Raw genomic sequence first — 21,191 nt, forward strand, 5'->3', positions numbered from 1 at the left:
GCTTGTCTTCTTGGCCCAGCACAGGCCACACGTGCTCCCTGAGAGCCCCGTGCCAGGCCTCTCCCTCTCCGCAGAGATGAGGGGGCTACTAGCCCAGCGCCCCGCGAGCCGGGGTCAGGGCAGCGGACCGGTGGGGAATGGGCACATTGCGGGACAGAAGCGGGGGGGAGGTTTGACAAGTTGAGATTTAAGAAGTTTTTGTTTTTAATTCTCTTTCCTTGTTTGTGTGCAGTCCTGAATCCTCCCACGTAGATGATGTAAGAAGATGGGAAAGTCTGCTGAGTGCAGGGAGACGAGAAGCGGGGAGAGAGGTTTAATATTAACAACGACAATAGCAGCAACCAGAGGCCTGAGAGCAGGCGTTCGGATCCCCACTGTGTCCAGCCGAGCTGGAGGCACCGGGAGCTCCGTTTCTCACTGACTTTCGGCTGCTACGGGAGGAGGTGGGTCTGTGGGCATCCCAGGGCTTGGCCAGGGCAGCTTGCCAGCAGGTGTTTCCTGAAGCCATGGTTCAGGCCTTTCTGAAGCCTGGTGAGGTCTAGCAATATATCCCACTTGCTCAACTTTGAGATATTTTTGCAAATTCTCATTGCTCAGTGTCCATCAGGTCGTCATAAAAGGTGTTGACATTTCCTGAGAATGTGTGTGATGCGTGATTCCTGTATCCTCCGTGGCTTTTTAAATTTGGTTAAGTAATCTATATACCCCCACATGGGGCCCAAACCCACAACTCCGAGATCAAGACCCACATGCTCCTCCGACCGAGCCAGCCAGGCGCCCCACTGCAGGCCTTTCTAGGGAGATCTCATTCTGCCACTTGAGGCTGGAGTTGGGGTAAAATATAAACTGTCTCAGGACCCCACTTGCCTGATTCATCAAGGCCTTTCAGTTATAATCCATCAGTAGGGGAGGGAAGAAATTGAGCTTAAACCCTGACTCTGTCCTCACTGGCTGTGTAGTCTTAGGAAGATGACCTTCTCGCTCTAAGCTTCGGTTTCCTCACCAGCAGAGAGGGGTAACAACAACACCCCCTGCCTGCAGAGACTGTGATTCCCCTACCTGCCTCTGATCTGCTTCCCCGAGGCTCCTGAGCTTGGCACTGTGGTCTCCTTGCCTTATTTGCAGATTGTGAGTTTCTTAAGGGTAGGAAGGGGGTGAGCACCACCTGCCAGGCTTGCAGGGGTCCTCAGAGGGAGGGAGTTCAAAGTTCCCAGGGGGTCAGGGAAGTCAACTGTTGACCAAGTAAGAGCCCGCAGCAGATAGATAGATGCTGCTTCCAGAGGTGGGTTCAGGGTCACGGCCCGTGAAGGTGATCTTTATTATTTATTTTAAAGATTTTATTTATTTATTCATGAGAGACACAGAGAGAGAGACAGAGACAGAGACACAGGCAGGGAGCCCGACGTGGGACTCGGTCCCGGGGCCTTCAGGATGATGCCCTGGGCTGAAGGTGGTGCTAAACCACTGAGCCCCACCCCCCACCCCCCGCCCCGCCCTGGGCTGCCTGAAGGTGATCTTTAATTTTTTTTAAATTTTTTATTTATTTATGATAGGCACACAGAGAGAGAGAGAGAGAGAGAGGCAGAGACACAGGCAGAGGGAGAAGCAGGCTCCATGCACCGGGAGCCCGACGTGGGATTCGATCCCAGGTCTCCAGGATCGCGCCCTGGGCCAAAGGCAGGCGCCAAACCGCTGGGCCACCCAGGGATCCCTGAAGGTGATCTTTAAACATGAGGTGTTCACTGCAGGCCTTAGAGATGGGCAGGGTGTGTGTGGGTGGGGGATGTTTGGCCTGATTACTGAGGGCCTTGAATGTCACTCTCATTCTGCCTTTACACTCTGTGCAGAGGTGCTGGCAGGGTTTTTGGCCGAAGCATGACACAATCACGCCAGATGCCCTTTTTCTTTTAAAAATCGTTTTCTTTTGAAATAATTTTCGACGTAGATAAACAATACAGCGAGCTCCCATACAGCCTTTACCAGTTTCCCCAAATACTAGCATCTTGTAGGATTGCAGAAGAATCAGCAAAGCCAGGAAGTTAACGTTAATGCAGTAGAGTTAAAGAATTGACAGAGTTTACTCAGCTGTTGCCAGGTGTCTCCCTGCTGGTCTTGTTCTGGCCCCGGATGTCATGGGGGATCCCACAGGGCAGCCAGTTTTCCTGTCTCCTTGGGCTCCTCTCATCTAGAACAGCTGTTCTTTTTCTGTGTCTTGGAACTTTGAGGGTTTACCTTAAGAGTCCAGGTCAGTTATTTTTTCCCTTCCACAACCTTTGACATTTTTGAAGAGCATTGGCCAATTGTTTAATGGAGCTTCTCTCCCCTTGAGTCTGTCTGATGTTTTCTCATGATGAGGTTGAGGTTATGCGTTTTTGGTGTGAGTCCTACGAAGGTGATGTCATGTCCTTCCCAGTGCGCCAACTGGGAGGCACGTGTGATATTGCCGTGTCTCATTATTAGTAACATTAATTTTGAAGGATGATGAGGTGAAGGTGATGTCCACCAGGTTTCTCCACTCTAAAATTATTGCATTTCCTTTTGTAACTAAATGTATCTTTTGGGGAGATACTCTGAGACTCTACAATTCTCCTGTTTATTATCATATGTGCAACCTACTAATTTCAGCATCTAGTGGTGATTCTCATCTGCAATATTTATTACCATTGGCTTCCCAAAGGTGATTTTCTATCTCCGTAATTCCTTCTTCTTCATTTATCAATTGAAATTCAATTGTAAGGAAGAGGTGTCCCTTCTCTCCTATTTATCTATCTATTCAATTATTTCAGCATGGACTCATGGATATTTATTTTATTCTATGGTTAAAATCCACTATGAATATTATTTGTTTTGTTGCTCAAATCGTCCCAGGTATGGCCACTAGGAGCATCTTTAAGTTGGCTCCTATGTCCTTTCGAAATACTCCTGTTCTTTTCTAAGCACTTCCTTACTTCCTGACAACCACAAAATGTTTTGGGCTCATCTTATATTCCCCATTGCTCCCATCCTGGACTCAACTCAGTCATTTCTCCAAGGAACTTGGGTTCCTTGTCTTGGAGAATGGTATTTAGAAACCAAGACCTGGGTGCAGGGTGTGCTCATTGCTACCGGGGTGTCATTGCTTCTAGGCCCTCTTAGCTGACAGATCTAACAGATATGGGTTAGCAGTTCTGAAGCTATTTTATGTGTATTCTAGGATTGAGCAAATAAATAAATGTATTTAATGGGAGCTAGGTTTCTCACTGTCAAAGAAAGGAATTGCTAATAATGAAAGGGTAAAATGAGCCCTGTTGTGCTTGATCAGAATTGGAGATATCAGTATGAATTCATGCTTTTTTTATACACGTGCAGATTGATAGATGCAGAAATAAATATGATCTAGCACTTGCCAGGTGTATGCCTAATGGAAACATATGGTCCCAAAACAACATGGACGGGAATATCAAGACCTGAGCTATCACCGCAGTCCCAAAGCAGAAACTACCCAAATCCCCATCGACAGCTGACTAGATCACGGATGGATCTACCCTTGCACACAACAACAGGGATGAATCTTACAAAAATACAATTAATGAAAGAAATGTTCATAAAAAATTTCTGTATGGTTAACTTTACATGCAGTGTGAAAACAGGCAAAATTAACCCATGCTGCAAGAATTTGTTGAGTTCCTTTCATGTGTGCCAGGGTTGGCAGGGGACTATAAAGAAATGAGGGACTCCTCAGGCACTGGTAATGTTCTGCAGTGCGATCTGGGTGCTGGTCCCATGGATGTGTTCCAGTCTTCAAATGAACATATATATATTTCAATAAAGTTTGAGGGGCCCCAGGATGGCCCAGTGGCTTGAGTGGTGGACTCTTGGTTTTGGCTCAGGTGGTGATCTCAGGCTCATGAGATGGAGCCCTGCCTCAGGCTCTGCACTGAGCATAGAGTCTGCTTGAGGTTCTCTCCCCCTCTGCCCCTTCTGCTTGTGCTCTCTCTCTAAAAAAAAAAGTAATAATTAAAAAAAATTAAAAATTAAAAAATCTTAAAATAAATCAAAAGTTTTAAAAAAGTCTTCCTTTTGTCTTCATTTCCGCTCAGCAGCTGGAGCAACTGCATTTACTGAACAGAATAAGAGCAATCTAAACTTCAGGCTTTAGAGTTTAATTCTCTTAATCCTAGTTGAGAAAGCCTTTGGGTAGTAATTAAAAGGTCATGTAAATTGGTATTGACCTTTATCCCTTCTACTCTTGGCCCTCAATCTGCAAGGTAGACTTACATATGTTGGATGCTAGACTTCCAGGGCTAGGGCTCTTGATCCAGCCCCAGCTGGTGCTGCAGGGTGGGAAGGGATTATTTTAGGTCCACCCAACTGGAAGGGTGGGGAGGTGTAGGGAAGGGAAGTGACTTGCCTGAGGCTACCCCATGCTGAGAGGGGCCAGATTACATCAGTAAAAGTCAATGCCAGCTACTGATTTTTCAGTTGCCTTCTAGGTGTTCTCAACCAGGATTAGGGAAAATTAAACTCCACTGCCTCAGGCTACCATTTTTGTAATGAATTGTGATGAGCAAGACTTCTGTCCTATGCGTTATTAAAAGATTCATATAAAAAAAAAGATGAAATGGTGACTGTCAAACAGAGAGAACACAAACATATATTAAGGATTTTATTTCACTGATTCAATAAGGGAATGAGGCCCATTATAATTAGTTCGAAGGAGAAGTTTAAAAGCAGGAGTGTGTAGAAGTAAAGGAATATTGAAACAAATGCATGAATGAAAGCAAAACTAACTTCCAAAACTGGGAACCTTTACTCAGCAGGATATAATGTGGATGCCTAGGGACAAGAATAAATTTTTGTTATCAGTTATCTCCATTTTTATAGAATTGCAAAACAGCTCCCATGAAATCAAAACCTGAATGCAGAAGGGTATGCTACAGGCAAGGCATAGTTTTCCACTGAAAGAAAATGTCCTATGGTTTTCCCCTGTTTTGATAAAAAATAATTTCACCTCCTGCCATGCAACCTATCAATGGTATCATATCAAATGGACTTAACTATTTCTGGCCCCTCTCTTTCTACAAGGCAAAGTAATTAATCTCTTATGATTTTCCTTGGACTTTCTGGGAGAACTCAGATATCCTTACATTTTTCTTCCTTTTACTTTTAGGATTGATTTAAGGAAGGCAAAACCCCGAAATCGTCAGGAGATTTGAACACTTAAGGTAGGATCCCAGCCACCTGAGAAATAAGACTTGTCCACCTACCTGACAATGACATGACTGTAAAGCACTTTAGCTCTCTCCTAAGTAAGAAACCTTGTTTTCTTAAATAATTAAAGACATAATAAAATCAACTTAAAATCATTTTGGTAAAACTCGGAGTTTTTGCTTTCTAGGCAGATCACATGGGAATAATAATAAAACAATAAAACAGGAAACCAAGAAAACAGAGCCATCAACATTAAGCAAATATTTCTAGTATTTTAAACACATTTCCTAGTGTCCCAGACTCAGGTGTTATAAACCAAGGCAAACAGAATTCATTGTAAGTCTTTCATATCTTACAACAAATGGATTCCTTATGATTGATCTCAGAGGACCTATGAGGTCAGAACTAACCTTGTAACACTGCTAAGATGCTATTAACTTGCAACGCATTCATTTTTGCTATTTTCAAGTGAATTACTAAACAAGCATTAAATTTGTTTTTCAGTTTCAATTTCCAAGACAGTAAATATCACTAGTTATAACCCACCAAAAAAGCTGTTTGGTGTCCTCAATATGCTCGAAGAATATAAGGGAGTTTCGCCAAACACACAAACCAAAACCAAACAAACATACAAAACCCCCCAAACCAATGTGAACACTATTGCACTTAAGCATAGTGTCAATCATGCTTATTGATTATAAACAGAAGCAAAGCAGCTCCTGTTTCACAGAGAAAACCAGAGGCTGGAATACTCTTGATTGTCCACTGTCACCATTAGCATTTGAGCAGACAAGCAGAATTCACAAGTACATAAACACAATTTTCTGCAGCCAGGTCATCCCCTGTAGTACAGCTCTCCAAGTGGCAGCAATGAACATATTCATTAAGAGACCCAAAGGTATAGGATCTGTAGCATATAAAAAAAAGAAGCAAAGGTATATAAACTTAAATGATTCTTACTATGTATGTCTCAGTATTCCATTTTGCTTAGAAATAATCTCTATACCCAGTGAATATACACTCAAATGGATCAGTCCAAGGTTTTAAGTTACCTAAAGATCCTAGAAATTATTTTCAGGCTGATAAACTACAAAACATGAACTTGAGGGGCACCTGGGTGGCTCAGGGCGTGATCCTGGAGACCCGGGATCGAGTCCTGTATCGGGCTCCCTGCATGGAGCCTGCTTCTCCCTCTGCCTGTGTCTCTGCCTCTCTCTCTCCCTCTCTCTCTGTCTCTCTCATGAATGAATAAATAAAATATTTTTTAAAAAAAACATGAACTTGAAAGATAAGATTCATCAACACAACAATATAATTTTTGTTAAACACAGATCCGTATTTACGAATTTGAACATGTAAAAGTAGTGCTAGCCTATTTGATGAGTAAATATGTGTTACATTTAGGGAAAAAACACAAGTAGAATAAAAATGTAGTCTCTTGTATACATTTCAAGAGTTATTTTATTCAGATATAAGCAAATAAACATGCTTACATTCTGTTTCATTACAAATATTAGCATATCGGTATACTTTATTTATCTCCACTTAGTTTTTTAATATATTTAATTTATTTATTCATGAGAGACACAGAGGCAGAGACACAGGCAGAGGGAGAAGTAGGCTCCCTGCAGGGACCCGATGTGGGACTCGAACCCAGGACCCCAGGATCACGACCTGAGTCAAAGGCAGACACTCAACGGCTGAGCCACCTAGGCGTCCCTCTCCACTTAATTTTTAGAGATCTTTCCATATCAGTACATAAAAGAACTTCTTTCTTTTTCTTTTACAGCTGCATAAGATTTTATTACATGCTATGACAAATAATGTTGCAGTGAAGCCTCGTCCATGCATTATTTGCACACGTCAGAATATATCTGTATTTCTGGCTCAGAGGCTATATGCATTTTCAGTTTTGTCCGATAAAGCCAAATTGACTTACGGAGGTGATTCCAGTATACACTCCAATCAGCAGTGTGTAAACATGTCTTTTTCCTCACACAAGCTCCAACAAGTACGTTATAAAACTCTTAGATTTTTTCCTTAACATGATAGATGGGAAATTGTTTTCTGAGTATAATTTTCATTTGAATTCATTTTATCATGAGTGAGGTTGAGTATCTTTTAAAATATCCAGAACTGGGGAGCCTAGGCAGCTCAGTTGGTTGAGCATCCGACTCTCGATTTCGGCTCAGATCAGGACCCTGAGATCAAGCCCCATGTCAGGCTCTGAGCTCAGTGCAGAGTCTGCTTGTCCCTTTTCCTCTGCTCCACCTCCCTCTCAAATAAATAAATAAAATATTTTAAAAAAATCCAAACCCACTTGCATTTCCTTCTCTGTGACCTTGGTATTCATATGATTTACTCCGTTTTCTATTGTATTGTAAAGCTTTTTCTTATTAAATTGTGGGTGTTCTTTACATATTAAGGAAGTTCACTTTTGTCTCTGATATGAATTGCACACTTTTATCCCAGTTTCATGATTGTCCTTTCAATCTGCCTAAGATAGCTTTAACATAGAATTTAAAATTTTTATATAGTACAATATATCACTATTTCTATTTAATGTCCTTTTATGACTTTTGTGTTTTATACCATCCTTAGACAAACCTTTTCCCACTATGTAAAAATCTACATAGGAGTGTGCTGTTTGCCAGTTTTCACCGTGGCACGCCGCGGTTGGGGCCACAAAGCATAGAAGATGATGGTGCAGCCCATCAACCTCATCTTCAGAGACTTGCAAAAGAGATCTTGGATCCAGGTGTGGCTTTCTGAGCAAGTAGATATTCAGATAGAGGGACCCTACCATTGGTTTTGATGAATATGTGAACTTCGAATTAGATAATGCAGAAGAGATTCACTCTAAAACAAAGTGGAGAAAACAACTGGGTCAGATCATGCTAAGAGGAGATCTATTCCTCTGCTCCAAAGTATCTCCAACTAGAAATGATCAATGAAGTATGAAATTTCTCAAGAAGGCAAATATAGTTTTTTTTTTTAGGTGTCCTTAGTTGAGAGTGTAGTTCAAAAACATTTATTCATATTGTTTTGATTACCTTTAGGTTATTATCGGATGACAATAAACATTGTGGGATTGTTTTTATTTTAAAAAAATAACACACACATGGATTCTTTTTTCTAATTTTTCAGAGTTTCCTTCTTCTTCCTTTTTTTTTTTTTTACATTTAAATCTTGAGGTTAAACATGACTACCACATTTTATGCTTTTTCAGTTGACTATCTAGTTTCCCCGTTGACATTCATTGCACAACACTTGTTTCCTTTACTGATTTAAAAAGTTGCCTTTGACATTCAGCAAAGTCCTAGATCTAGACCTAGATTCTGGACTTCCATTCTGTTTACCTGCTATGTTGGCATATTCATGAGCCCCCTTCTCATTACTGAATCTTTGCAATGTGCTGTAACATCTGCATAATAATTTCCTTTTCCTCTTCTAGATTTTCCCCTTGATTCTCCTTGACTCTTAATTGTTCTCTAGAAACTTTAGAATCAGCTCATCAGGTTACAAAAAGATCCCATTTGTGTTTCCTTTGTCGTTTATTTAATGTATAGAATAACTAAGGGAAAACCGATATCTCTGTGATCTTGATTCTTCCTACTCAGGAACATAGAACGTCTTTCCATTTGTTCCTGTCCTCTTTTGTGATCCCTAATAGCATAGTCAACTGTTCTTCATGGAGACTGTACCAGTTAGCTTTTGCTGTATAATAAACCATCCTCAGACTGAATGGTTTTAAAGCATCAACCATCAATCATAGCTTGTGATTCTGCAGGTTATCAATTTGGGCTGGGCTCGGCTGAGTGGTTCTTCTGCTGGTCTCTACTGGTCTCACCTAGGCTCGCTTGTGAACCTGCGATCAGCTGTGGGACAGCTGGCACTAGCAGGTAATGATGGCCTTGTTTGGGGAGGATAGAAATGGCTTGAGACTCTATGTGGAATCTCAGCCTCCAGAAGGACAATTGGGGCTTTCTGTATGATGTCTCATGTGCACTGAGATTTTGGATGAGCATTTTGAAATTATATGCGAAGCTGTATGTACATGTATGGGTGGGAGTGTGTGGGCACTCAGGGCACAGAGCCCATGCTTTTATCAAATCCTAAAAGGGGTCTGTGATCCAAAAGAGATTGAGAACTAAAGGCTGTGATCCTCCTGCTGCAGAATCCAGATAAAGGTTTTGTTCTCCCTTCTCAACAGCAGAAAGCATCCTCCAATCTTGGGTTCCTAAGTAATCCATCCTATGTCACTGTGAGCTGTGAGGAGGATGCTATTACCCTACCCATCCTCAGTCTGATGGAGGTAGCCTTTCTTCTGATCCTCTGGGATGAAAGCTCATCCTTTCAGACTCAGATGGGCCTCGTACTGACCCATCTCCTCAGATTTGGTTCTCCTGATGGCTCTAGCTTTACATCAGCTTGTAAGCCTCATATTCTGTTGAGAGGAACGTACATTTGTACAGCCTTTGTGGAGGACCACCTGCCGATATCCACAACAATGTTAAATGTGCATACCCTTTGACTCTGCAATTCTACTTCTAAGAATTTAGACCATAGATTATGAAACATATGTACAAAAATGGAATATGGCATACTAAGGAGATGTTTAAGTGAATGAACTCTAGCTATGTAAGCCAGCATGGAATTACCTCCATGACTTATTATTGAAAAAAGAAAGTGCTGTGGGAGAGCAGAGGAGAAGCTGACTCTGTCTCCCTAAACTCCGAGAGTTCAGTGAGAAATGGAGAACAGGGCTTTGGTCCAGTGAGAAATGGAGAACAGGGCTTTGGGCTCCAGCTCTGTGGCACTGGGCCCAGTCCCCGAGTGTGAACGGCAGGTGGAGGTGGCCGTGATGCCAGCTGGGGGTGATACTGACAACAATCTCCTAGTACATCTGAGTGCGAAGGGGCACATGTGCCAGATACCAGGGTGCAGAGGCTCAGACCCACTAATCCCCCTTTCAGCAAACATTTCCTGTGAGGGAGCCCTGTCATCACCCTTATTTTACAAATGGGATTGGGAATGGGTAAGAAGCCTGCCCAAGGTCACACTGGACTCCAAAGCCTACTCGACTGTAGACGTGCTCCAGATGATAGAAGGGCATCTTGCTAAGGGGCTGGTCCTCAACCCCACATGTGACCTGAAGTCACACAGTCCTTGGACACTCTTTAAATCATACTGAAACTGAGAATTTTGCACCTCAAATTTGCAAACCACTGAACTAAGAAGAAACAAGAAGGAAGGAAGGGAAGGAGGGTTAGAGAAAGGGACGGAGGGAGGAAGGAAGGAAAGGAGGAAAAAAGGAAAGAAGGAAGGAAGGAAGAGAGGGAGGGAGGAAAAAAGGAAGGAAATAGAATAGGCAGGAATAGACAGGCAAGTCTCTGCCCTGGAATAACTCTACCTTTAGCTCAGTTCCCTAGGACTAAAAGTCCAGATGACTGGAGAATTCAAAACTGTTCTACCAGTCTGCAGATTTTATTCCTTTATGAACCTCAAATAATTGAAGAATTTGTGCATGGTGAAGCTTAAATGGGAAAGCGCATCACGTGTTTTGGACCAAGGTCTAAATTCAGTTTGTAAACTAAGTGTTCCAACCATCGCTGCCCCCGGGAGAGCTGCGGGGTAAGCGGAGCCCCCAGCCCCGCAGGTGGGTGGGCGGGTCAGCAGGCGGGACCCGCCGTGGGGAGCCTGCTGGCTGCATTACCCCTCCTTCCCCAAGCAGGAGGCAGCCGCATTATCTCGCACTCAGCACCCAGGCCAGGGCTGCAGAGCCCCGGGCTGCAGTCTCAGCTCTGCCTCTTTCAGCAGGGCGACCTATGGGAAGCGGCCCGTTCTCTCTGCCCCGAGTGACTCTGCAAGATGGGAACGCTAGCATCCCAGAGGAGATGCGTGCAAATGCCTGGGACAGTGCTGGGCACCAGCAAGCAGTGGTTAATCAGTAATAATTAATAATGTCATTGTTATTGTTTTTATGATCCAAAGTCGAATCTCAATGACCTACCAAGGTAGGAATTCTCTGCAGGGCCTTACTAGGCCAGTGGCTACTACTCTCGCTTGACTTGAAAACTATCGGCGGCAGGGAACCGACTACTTATCTCAGTGCACTGTTGCAGTAGTGAATAGTGCTTCTGGAATTTTAAGGAGCTTTAAGGCTGGAAACTTGTAAGTCATCAGGTTTAAACGCCTCCTGAGGAAACCGAGGTTCAAGAGGGGAAGATCTGATCAACGTGGCATAGCTGGTTAGATGGCAGCTGCTCCCCTCTTCTGCTCCTGATCTTACTAAGTCCATTTTCCTTGGTGTTTCTGAGAGCCTTGGTGCTGCATCCACCAGTGTCCCCCACCGTCCCCCAAAGAACAATTCCTGGAGGCCCCAGGCTATTGGTTTGCTGGGCCTCTTCGGATCTCAGACAATATTAACGGTTCACTGATCCATCCACAGATCCCAAGATAAGAACTATTTTGGAAAAAAAAAAAAAAAGAACTATTTTGGGTCTTCTGAGGGATGAAGGCTGAGTTCTCCTTGCTACATTCTGCATGACAGTCCCCTCCCCCTGCCTCGATATGACTCAGCCTCACCCTGCTCCTGGACACACCCTTTTGGTTGCCCAGAGCCCTCTAATCCCAGTGGCCTCTTAATCTCCACCTGGATCCCGCTTGAAGGTGCCTGGTCTCAAAACACAAACTAAGGGCAGCCCCCGGTGGCTCAGCAGTTTAGCGCGGCCTTCCACCCAGGGCCTGATCCTGGAGACCCAGGATCGAGTCCTGCGTTGGGCTCCCTGCGTGGGGCCTGCTTCTCCCTCTGCCTGTGTCTCTGCCTCTCTCTCTGTGTCTCTCATGAATAAATAAATAAAATCTTAAAAAAAAAAAACCAAAAAACCACACAAACAGAAGATGCCTGGTCTCTGGCTCACAGGCCCTAAAAGGCCAGTGTCCATTCACCTGCCTGCCCCACCTGGTCTTGATGGAGTGGTTACAGCTCACCTGCTTGGGGCTCTCTCTCCACCGGCTCCTAGCCAGTCCTTGTTCAGACTCATGTTCACATGGAAATGTCTTTCCTACTAGATGCCATTTCAAAGAGACATTTCAAGTGGATCCTTTGCTTGGTATATAGATGGAATCATTTCTATATAAGGAATTGGATGGTGGAGCCCATTTTGAACAGGTATTTCATGGAGCAGCGTATTTCATTGTGAATATATTAACGCTAAGGAACGATTTTATGCTGCGTTTACATCTGTCATCCAGAACCAATGGGCCGCGAACGCATGTTACAATCATAGGCGTTGTACTCAGAGGGATCCAGGCTTGATTCCTGGCTCTACCGCTCTCTGGCTCTCTCTGACTCTTAAAGGGCTAGGCCTCCATCATTAGGCCTCAGCCTTCTAATTGGGAAAATGGGAGCAGCCCCTACTTCCTAAGGGTTATTGAGGTTTAAAGGAAAGAATGCAAGCAAGGCTCTAAGCATAATGCCTGGCTCACAGTGAGAGTTCAAGTAATGTTTCCTCTTGTTATTATCAACATAGAAGCCATTCTGTGATATTCCTGCAGTTTCAAAGGATATCTTGGGATTACTTAAGGAATTCGGGCCTGTGGCCCAACAGTGTGTTTTGCAACAGGCATGACAGGACACTAGGACAACACTAATGACACAAGAAATAGTAAAATTCCATAATATATTTATTTTCAGTTTCCTAGGAAATATTCTGTAATACCCAGAACATAAGCCCAGCAAACTCGCCAAGAGTGCAGATGTTAAAGCTTCGTAAATGCTATAAATACCCCGATTCTCTACACATATGCAACATATTATTGCCGCATCTTTAACCAGTGGCAAGAAAACCCCTAGGTCTGCAGAATGTTTGCAATATTTGTGCATTGCTATGGAGACAGTATCAAAGGCAGGCACCCATAACATGAACAGGATGTAGGGGTTTCGCACAGCTAACAGTGATGGAAATAATTCTCACTCTTCATGCACCATTCTTGGATAATATGTGTAAAATATTTGGCCGGTGAGGCATGCTGTTGAGAACAATACTTTGGATGTTTCATCTAACACTGGTGACAGGCCGCTTGGTGAAATATGGGTTCAGGGACCTAGGTCTGCCATCAAACTGGCTGGGTGACATTGATGGTTACCTTGCTTCATGGGGACTCAGTCTCCCCTAGTGTAAGATGAGGGGGGGGGTGTCTACAGTCCCTTCCAGCATTCTGATTACAGGTGGACTATAAACATGATTTCAGCACATAGCCTGTGTAGTTCAATGTCATTCCGTTGAAGTCGAGCAAAATTAAGGCAGATTTTTGGAGGCATCCAAGTTGAGCTATACGAGCCTGGACTTTCTTTTTCTATTGTTACCTGTCTTGTTTACAGACAGATAGATTCCAGCTGGCTCCCACACTCTCTTGGAGACAGGTTTATTCCCCCTCCAAGGGAGCAACACAGAATATGAGCAACTCAGCTCTTGTTGGCAAATTGTCAGAAATTAAATGAAAATCAAGTTAAGTGGGAATCCATGGGTGGCTCAGCGGTTTAGCGTCTGCCTTTGGCCCAGGGCATGATCCTGGAGTCCCAGGATCGAGTCCCACGTCAGGCTCCCTGCAAGGAGCCTGCTTCTCCCTCTGCCTATGTCTCTGCCTCTCTCTCTCTCTCTGTCTTTCATGAATAAATAAAATCTTAAAAAGAAAAGAAAAGAAAAGAAAACCAGGTTAAGTTAGCAAACTCACACTTCCTGGAGTCCTTCTGGAGAAGTCAAAGTTTAGTAGCAATTGACGATCGGGTCTTTAAGTCCTAATATATCACAATACCATTCATTTACATTAAAGATACTTGCTCACAAAACAACAGTGTACATTTTGCAAGAACGCATGCATAGCAGCACATTGCAATTGCTGCCTGGGAGTAGGGGCAGAAGGGATATGATGACAAAAGGAAATAAAACAAGAAAGGAGAAGACACTGGCACTCAAAGAGATAATGAAACTCACCCGCAGTGACATAGGTAATAAGTACTGGGTAACAATGTGAACAGAGCTGTCGCTCAAAAGCCAAGGACCCTACTCCACTACCCCATGAGGCCTTTCGCTCTTCAGTGAAACAACAGTAATAAAGGATCACAGCATCGTGACTTACTATTTATCAGTTCTCTCAGATGGTTGCTATGCTTTTACTTTGGAAAGTAAAGTACCTGCAAGGTTCTCTCTCTCTCTCTCTTTTCCTTTTTTGAGAGAGCTCAAGCAGTGGAGGGGCAGAGGGAGAATTTTAAGCAGGCTCCATGGTCAGCACAGAGCCTGACACGGGCTCAATCTCATGACCCTGAGATCATGACCTGAGCTGAAACCAAGAGTCAGATGCTTAGCTAACTAAGCCACCCAGGTTCCCCTGAAAGATTCCCTCTTACGGAGCTTTCTGTTTATTAGATCTTGTCTTTTGGGGGTGATTTCATTTCCCAGTAGCAAGGTAAATTAATTCAACTCGAGTTTTCTGAAGTTCTATCAGGGAAGCAGCTCCAGTTCATTGAGATTTTAGAAGGCTCTAGAGGGATAGAAGGTGGAAAGTGTTTCAAAATTTAGTTCTTAGGGGCACCTGGGTGGCTCAGTTGGTTGGGCGTTTGCCTTTGGTGTGGTTCGTGGTCCCAGAGTCCTGAGATTGAGCCCCACATCAGGCTTCCTGCTTGGATGGGGGCTTGCTTCTCCCTCTCCCTCTGATGCTCCCCTATGACTTGTGCTCTCTGTCAGATAAATATATAAAATATTTTTTAAAAGTTGAGTTATTAGCTTGATATACCACCTTCCCAGGGGTGGCCCCCGCCAAATCCTATGTCAGATGCTTTGTGAATGAGCCTCGGCCCAGTCTGGAAGATCTACCCCATAGTAGGCATCTATTACAGGAACTAACACCTAAGGAAAAGGCAAAATAAGAATATGTATTTGCTTTCATTTGCAAAATTACACACAGGAGGGATAAGTCAAAATTAATGATATCTGTTATGGGTAAGAATAAATAAAAGAGTAAATAAAGGGGGGATCCCTGGGTGGCGCAGCGGTTTGGCACCTGCCTTTGGTCCAGGGCGCGATCCTGGAGACCTGAGATCGAATCCCACATCAGGCTCCCGGTGCATGGAGCCTGCTTCTCCCTCTGCCTATGTCTCTGCCTCTCTCTCTCTCTCTCTCTCTCTGTGACTATCATAAATAAATTAAAAAAAAAGAGTAAATAAAGGGTAGATCAAAGAGTAAATAAAAATAAGATTGATTTTGTCATATGAGTTTGGGAAGAACTATGGATAAAAGACGGGACAGGTGCTGTCGGACCCTCTTGCAAGGACTAGTTATGGTTTGTCTTGAGAACACATGTGGCATGGGGTGTATCTGCTTGGCGGCCTGGGAGGGTGAGATTTCCTTGTCTTGGCAATCTCACTCGTACATGCACATCGCAGTCTGCTTATTCAGTAAGAAAACTGTTTTCTTTCTTTTCTACATGTGTGGAGAGGATTTTCTGGGTTGGCAAGAGATTTCATGTTTAACTTTCCCTCCTAATGTTACCTGTAGGGAGAGGGTAGGGGTGGAGAATGCAAATATACCTTTTTATAGTTTTGCCTTTTGAACCTTATTGTTGGCTTATGTATTAAGGGAGATAAGATAAAATTAGCAAGATTAGGGAAAAAGAAAACCCTGAAATTGAATACCAATTAGCAAATGAACCTGAAACCTAACTGAATGCCAAACCAATTCATAATGTATTCACAAGGAGACAATAAATATAAGTCCATAATAGATGTCCTTATATAGTGAAGGGATCGAATGAGTGCCAAAAAAAAAAAAAAAGTTTGTTGTCTGTAGTAATACTGGTTGATGAGCTGAACTCTTACAAAACTATTTTGTGTGTCTTGTAGGATTGAGTGATTAAGAAAACAAACTGATGTTCAAACTAGGGCTCTGACTCTTGCTGTTGGGAAGAGGAGACACAAGGAGGGCCAGAATTGCTGTGACAAGGTATCTGTATCAATTCCTGACTTAAAAAAAGAAAAAATCTATGTTCTTAAGTCTGTCCTCTGAATGATATAGCGAAGAAACCCTTGGCAGCAAGGGACAGACCAGACCTTAGTTTCTAAATACCTTTCTTCCATTAAATTAGAAAGCCAAACAGCTTGGCTGACTCTAGGGCCAGGGTAGGAAAATCACTGTTGAAAATACTCAAAAACGGATGAGGGCATTTCAAAAGGACACAGGAACCATCTGGAAGGGCCAACTTGGAACATCGAAATAAATAATGATAGAAATGGCTTATAATACGAAAACTTAAAAAGAATCCTCAAGTTCATGGTGAAACTTCCAATATTAAACAAATAAATGAAAGTAGGTGGAGCAGGGAGAAAGGGAATCTTTTCTTTGTGGAATGCCGACCAATAAATGCAGAAGAAATGACAGCAGTAGGGGCATCCCCAGTTTATAAACACCATGGTAAAAACTGGTTGAGGCAAGACTCATCAATGCATCCTTCCACCTTGGGCAACATGTGGTCACCTGGTATTGATGTACCACCCACACAGCTCATGTTAATTCAAAGGGAGGGAAGATAACTTTAACACACACACACACACACACACACACAAAACAAAACAAAACAAAAACAAAAACAAAAGCCAACTTAACCAAGTAATGAAATTTAGGATCATGGATAATGGGACAAACATCACCGCATGTCTCTCAATGAGATGCACTGAAAAGGACCCGGCTGTGCTCCTCCCAGTGGGTTTGCCTTCAGTTTGATCACTAAAAGGCAGAAAAAATTGGGGGCCATTCTGCAACATAGCTGGTGTGGGCGCAGCCAAAATGTCAGTTGGTAGGGACGCCTGGGTGGCTCAGAGGTTGAGCAAGGCAGGTGCCTTGGGCTCAGGGCATGATCCTGGAGACCTGGGATTGAGTCCCACATCGGGCTCCCTGCAGGGAGCCTGCTTCTCCCTCTGCCTGTGTCTCTGCCTCTCTCTGTGTCTTTCATGAATAAATAAGTAAAATCTTTTTTAAAAAGTAAATCACTTGTTAAAGGCAAAAGAAAAACAAACGGCAGAGGAACCCCTCTAGATTAAAGAGCTTAAGGAAACCTGACGACTCAATACCATGTGTGGTTCTGGATGGGATCCAGGACTCTCCCACCTGGTGCTGTCCCAAAGGCTCTGAGTGACATCATCAGCACAGTGGGGGAGATTTTCATCTGAACTGTGAAGATAATGGTAAATTTCCTGGGTGTAATAATTATGTAGCACAATGCTTGTGTTCTTAGGAGAGTACACTGGAAGTGAAGTGCAGTGCTGTCTGCAGCTGCTGTCCTGGGGAGAAACACTTCTATATGGAGGGAGAGAAAGAGGGATGAAGGAAATACGGCAACATGTTAATAACTGGTGAACCTGAAGATGAAGGTGTACTCTTCATGTAAGTTTTCTGAAGGTTTATAATTTTTCAGATAAAAGCAATTATATATATATACTTATATATTGTATATTATATAAATTGTATATATAAATTATATAAAACCTATTACATATTTTTGTTCTTCAGGTACTTGCTCCTAATTCCTCAATTTCATGTTTATCCCATTTCCCTAAACTTATCAGTATATTTCCCCTTAAAAAGGCAATTATTGGGCAGCTCCGGTGGCGCAGCGGTTTGGCACCACCTGCAGCCCGGGGTGTGATCCTGGAGACCCAGGATCGAGTCCCGTGTCGGGCTTCCTGCATGGAGACTGCTTCTCCCTCTGCCTGTGTCTCTGCATCTCTCTCTCTCTCTGTGTGACTATCATAAATAAATTAAAAAAAAAAAGGCAATTATTTCAATTTAATGTCATGACCCGTTAACTTACACTACTGCCCCCACCCCCCCACACAGAACCTGCGTTTCTGCAGGAGATTGCACGTGATCCATCTGCATGGTTAAGCTTGAGAAGCATCACTGACAATTAGCAACCTTCCAGTAAAACTATTATTATGTTGTAGTTTAAAAGTTACTTTATCTAGGTTATTTAAATTTACCATCCTATTTTCATCCCAGCCACAGTGTAAAATCATTTTTATTCTTTTTTCAACATGAAACTAAAGTCCAAGAAGGTGACAAACTTGCCTAAAATCCTGTGGCTAGAGCCAGGTCAAAGGGTAGTGTAATACTTATAAACTGTTACTACTTTGCTGAATGTATCATTAATCTGCATGGTGGTTTAGGTGATAATTGCACATTATTCTCATGGGTATAGAGAAAAAAGTATAATGAGCAAACCAAGTGAGGCATTTCCTAGTTATTCTTGCCTAGGAAGATTTTTTAAAGTGAATTATGTGTAGTGTAGACATGACTAGTGCTGTGGGCATGGTCCCTACATGGCTGAGGTTTAGGGGTTGCTTCTCTATATTATAGATGCATTACTCTCATTTATAGCAATGTCAAGATTTCAATTTTAGTGGGAATTTTTATCAACTAATTTCTTTTTACTAGAAACATCTCATGCAACACCTTGGTACAAAGAAAAAGTGAAAGTTCTTTTTTGTTAGGTAGAAGCTAGATCTGAGCAGTGGAAGGAAGGCCCAAAGCAGAGCCCCAAGTCCTTGAAGGGAAATGATAGAGACTAGAGCTGGAGGCAGGGATGGTGACAGATTAAAAAAATGCTACATTATAAGCCGGAGAGCTCAGCATCCTGACCATGTGGCTTCTAAGACCTTGGGCCCAGATCAAGAGCCACGGGTGCAGAACCTGGGCTCTCCTCCTGTCTCTGGTCCTGCCCTAGGGTAACCCCTAGACTCATTATAATGTATTTACATTGCGGGTACAGCCCCACCCGTGGAGAAAGGCTGTCCTGATCACTCCAGAACAAATCCAACCTGTGGGAGGACTTTCCCGGAAAGATTGGAAGCAGCCCCCTTCAGAGACTAACCCACTGGGACTTCACAGCTCTTCCCAGCCCAGAGACCCATTAATATCCAATCCCAAAACAACCCAGGGGCTGGTCCCACTTCGAGGGACCTCCCTGCTCTCCCACCTTGAGAGTGTACTTCTGCTATAATAACCTGCTTCAGGGGCACCTGGGTGGCTCAGTTGGTTAAGTGTCTGCCTTCCTCTCAATGATCCGAGGACCCCGGGATCAAGTCCTGCATTGAGCTCCCTGCTCAGTGGGGAGTCTGCTTCTGTCTCTTCCCTTCCCCCTTACTCATGAGCTCTAATAAATAAAATCTTAAAAAAATAATAAACTGCTTCAAGCTTGCTACTTTCCTTCTGTCTTAATTGGAACTTGGATCCTCATGAATCCCGGGACCGAAACCTCCATTCACAGCGCAATCTCCCACCCCGACAGTGTCATGAACATTTTTCTGAAGGATATTAGAGTGTTCAAGATATTTCCCCTAATCCACCTTCATGACTCACTACAAACAAAAATGAGGCAATTGGTATACTCAATCCTATTAAACAAGCTCAGGAGCCATCTTAAAACGTTTATAGAAATTACAAGCACAGTATTTTGGGTAGGATTTGCAAGTATGCACTATGGAATCAGGATAGATCTCTTCCTCATAAAGAGACACATGAAATGATTACAGTCCCTTACTGTCCAACCTTGATGAAGAGAGAACCGTAATTCCCAATTTGATGTGGATAAGGAGCCTTGCAGAGGTGTCTCGGATGCTTACAATTACTCAGCTGCCCTACTAACATCTTTTTGTCTGTGCCAATAAGGGAAGGATACATGATATTTATGCTAAACTAAGAGCTTTAACAAGGTTCCAGGAAGGGCCCAGGCAAAGATAAAAATGTGACTGCCCTGTATTCTCTAATCTCAGTGGCAGGTTCTCCAACTTCTCTTTTGTGCTTTCAGACCCTCTGGGTAAACAGGTAGGGCTCTGACGGCAGGTTGCTTTGCTCAAGAGCCATCTCTACACATCTGGAATATGACCTCTTAAGCCCAGGACTTGTTTTAAAACCATGGCTTGAAAACCATGTTTAGATGTAGACTGCGTGCAGTCCTGAACACGCAGGATGTTTACAAGGAAGAACTGTACACTGGTGCTGAGGTCATTAGTTGTGGGTTTTTCCATTAGTCCTCTCTTTTTTGCTTTCCCAACTACCCATGCTCTTGACATCTTCTGGGTATGTGCAGGAGGTAGGAAAATAGTTGTTTGTCGGCCTTCCACAGTTGCTTCGTGAAGATGCCTCTGGCCTTTTCTTTTCTTTTTTTTTTTAATAAATTTTTATTTATTTATGATAGTCACACAGAGAGAGAGAGAAGCAGAGACATAGGCAGAGGGAGAAGCAGGCTCCATGCACCGGGAGCCCGACGTGGGATTCGATCCTTGGTCTCCAGGATCACGCCCCGGGCCAAAGGCAGGCGCTAAACCGCTGCGCCACCCAGGGATCCCTCTCTGGCCTTTTCTTATCCAAACTCAACAAGGATGTTTCTCCCATGTCACCATTACAGCTTCAACATGAAGACAATGTCTCCATTTTTTTGCTTACTTTTTGCTTCAATGACTTAACTTCTATGCACCTGGACCTTGGAGGACAGGAGAAACACAACATCCAGTTGGAATCTGGCCTCTACTGATGTGATGTGGATTACTTCTCCTCAGTGGGAGGCACTTTATGAGTCTATAAAGTGAGCCACACCATTTGCTCATTAAGATCCTTCTTTGCTGGAAGCCATTATAATACCCCATATGAGGACAAGATTTTATACTTTTGGCATCTAAAAAGTAAAAATAAATTAAAAAAAATAATAAATAAAAAAATAAAAAGTAAAAATACTCCTCTTACTTGCTGCATAGACTCTATCAGATGCTGAATAAAATGTAGATGAAAACAGAAGGAGGACAAATCCTATAATGAAAGAAGATACTCATGCCCAGCCATGACTCAGTGTGCGTGGAGTTAAGTGGGCTCTGGGCAGCTCTATAAACCTAAAGAGGAGCACAGCATATGCCCTCCAACTAGGGCACTCTACTTTATCAATGAAAAAAA

At 43.2% G+C, this 21,191-nt stretch overlaps 1 long non-coding RNA gene and 1 pseudogene across 6 annotated transcripts in view; both read left to right on the top strand.

Moving 5' to 3' along the window:
- LOC140632100 (uncharacterized) overlaps positions 1 to 21,191 on the top strand; it is a 27,070-nt gene continuing 5,879 nt past the window's right edge. The window contains exons 1-7 of one of the 6 annotated variants that reach the window (XR_012029632.1): positions 1 to 130; positions 233 to 443; positions 1,554 to 1,717; positions 5,150 to 5,204; positions 16,094 to 16,193; positions 17,482 to 17,630; positions 20,443 to 20,519. This is a non-coding gene — a long non-coding RNA (uncharacterized lncRNA). Of the gene's footprint in view, positions 131 to 232; positions 444 to 1,553; positions 1,718 to 5,149; positions 5,205 to 8,980; positions 9,093 to 16,093; positions 16,194 to 17,481; positions 17,631 to 17,756; positions 17,986 to 20,442; positions 20,520 to 20,652; positions 20,969 to 21,191 lie in introns of those variants that run through there. The other 5 variants (XR_012029633.1, XR_012029630.1, XR_012029628.1 and 2 more) reach the window with 5 other exon arrangements.
- On the top strand, positions 7,889 to 8,131 carry LOC140631533 (small nuclear ribonucleoprotein E-like; annotated as a pseudogene).

Source organism: Canis lupus, chromosome 4 (assembly GCF_048164855.1).
Source record: "Canis lupus baileyi chromosome 4, mCanLup2.hap1, whole genome shotgun sequence".
Taxonomy (NCBI): Eukaryota; Metazoa; Chordata; class Mammalia; order Carnivora; family Canidae; genus Canis; species Canis lupus.